This window comes from Babylonia areolata, chromosome 13 (assembly GCF_041734735.1).
Source record: "Babylonia areolata isolate BAREFJ2019XMU chromosome 13, ASM4173473v1, whole genome shotgun sequence".
Lineage (NCBI taxonomy): Eukaryota > Metazoa > Mollusca > Gastropoda > Neogastropoda > Buccinidae > Babylonia > Babylonia areolata.
The window spans coordinates 35879539-35882038 of NC_134888.1; the positions used below are offsets into that span (position 1 = coordinate 35879539).

The window sequence follows — 2500 nt, forward strand, 5'->3', positions numbered from 1 at the left end:
AGACAACAGTCGACAGATGAAATGAAGTTCTACAAATAGACACCTAGACAGACAGGTAGATAGATAGACAACAGTCGACAGATGAAATGAAGTTCTACAAGTAGACACCTAGACAGACAGGTAGATAGATAGACAACAGTCGACAGATGAAATGAAGTTCTACAAGTAGACACCTAGACAGACAGGTAGATAGATAGACAACAGTCGACAGATGAAATGAAGTTCTACAAGTAGACACCTAGACAGACAGGTAGACAGATAGACAACAGTCGACAGATGAAATGAAGTTCTACAAATAGACACCTAGACAGACAGGTAGATAGACAACAGTCGACAGATGAAATGAAGTTCTACAAATAGACACCTAGACAGACAGGTAGATAGACAACAGTCGACAGATGAAATGAAGTTCTACAAATAGACACCTAGACAGACAGGTAGATAGATAGACAACAGTCGACAGATGAAATGAAGTTCTACAAGTAGACACCTAGACAGACAGGTAGATAGATAGACAACAGTCGACAGATGAAATGAAGTTCTACAAATAGACACCTAGACAGACAGGTAGATAGATAGACAACAGTCGACAGATGAAATGAAGTTCTACAAATAGACACCTAGACAGACAGGTAGACAGATAGACAACAGTCGACAGATGAAATGAAGTTCTACAAGTAGACACCTAGACAGACAGGTAGATAGATAGACAACAGTCGACAGATGAAATGAAGTTCTACAAGTAGACACCTAGACAGACAGGTAGATAGACAACAGTCGACAGATGAAATGAAGTTCTACAAGTAAACTGGTAGACAGATAGGTAGATAGATAGACAATAATCGACGGATTAAATGAAGTTCTACAAGTAGACAACTAGACAGACATGTAGATAGATAGACAGACAATAACCGACGGATTAAATGAAGTTCTACAAGTAGACAGCTAGACAGACAGGTAGATAGATAGACAATAGTCGACGGATTTAAAAAATGAAGTTCTACAAGTAGACAGCCAGATAGACATCTAGATATAGATAGACAGAAAATAGTCGACGGATGAATGAAGTTCGCCTTGTTTCTGGCTGTGAGCACGAAGGTTAGGATGATTTATGTTTGATTGAGTTTTTGTTGTTTTTTTTATAAAATAAAATAAAAAGTTAAAGAAAAAGAAAAAAAAAATGGTGAAAGGTCCAGTAGCGTCTTACCATCGAGACATTGAATTCGTTTCCACTGTCTGTCGCTCGGTCGGCAAAGGAAGGCGGGGGAGCCTTATCGTCGTCTTCCACCGTTTGTTGTTTTAACTTTCCACAACCAAAGTCAGGCACCCGTTCACACCTGGGTGGAGTGAGGGAAATTCGGGGTACAGTGCCTTTCCCCAAAGACACAACACCATGCCGAAACGGGGGACTGGAACGCTGATCCATTTTTTTTTTTTTTTTTTTTTTTTTTTTTTTTTTCCTTTTTTCACACACACACACACACACCACTACGAGTGATAAAGCTTTCGTTCTTTTTCTTCTTCTTCTGCGTTCGTGGGCTGCAACTCTCACGTTCACTCGTATATACGCCAGTAGGCTTTTTACGTGTATGACCGTTTTTAACCCGCCGTGTAGGCAGCCATACTCCGCTTTCGCGGGGGTGCATGCTGGGAATGTTCTTGTTTCCATAACCTACCGAACGCTGACATGGATTACAGGATCTTTAACGTGCGTATTTGATTTTCAGCTTGCGTATACACACGAAGGGGGTTCAGGCACTGACAGGTCTGCACATATGTTGACCTGGGAGATCGTAAAAATCTCCACCCTTTACCCACCAGGCGCCGTCACCGTGATTCGAACCCGGGACCCTCAGATTGACAGTCCAACACTTTAACCACTCGGCTATTGCGCCCGTCGAAGACTACATCAAATGATGACATAGTGTTGATAGGTTGTGATAACAACACCCATTTTATGTTGAGCTTTCGAAACGAACCCAAACCTTCTAAGTGTCTAAAATATTCCTGTAAAAATTATATTTAAAAAAAAGGGAAAAAAAAAACAAGTAAAACACGACAGTGATTCGAACCCGGGACCCTCAGATTGAAAGTCCAACGATTTAACCATTCGGCTATTGCACCCGTCATAGCTTTATTTCATATTTTACCTATTTGGCGCAGCAACAATTGCCCCAGTGTGTCTTGCGGCGTGCGTTCTTGGGATGTTTGACGCTGATCACTTACTGAACCCTGCGTTTAGTAGTGTACAATAAGTAACTGTATTAACTCGCTCAGTACGGCCAGTCCTCTCTTCTCCTCTACACAGACCCCTCGGATGTCCAGTGGGTGTCTGAATGACCCAACCTTTAGCTTCCGTCGTCAGAATTGTGGTATTCTTTGTCAACATTCACCTCTTCAGTATAAGAGCCTTCCGCTTGCAATATTTTGATAATGGCAACTGGGGTGAAACGCTGTTAACGTCGTCTCTTTCGCCGTTCGTATGGAGAGAGTTTTAATA

At 41.7% G+C, this 2500-nt stretch overlaps 1 protein-coding gene across 1 annotated transcript in view; it reads left to right on the plus strand.

Moving 5' to 3' along the window:
• Positions 1-2500, plus strand: part of LOC143288751 (retinal guanylyl cyclase 1-like) — a 147330-nt gene that overhangs the window by 129050 nt on the left and 15780 nt on the right. The gene's annotated exons all lie outside the window — the stretch shown is intronic.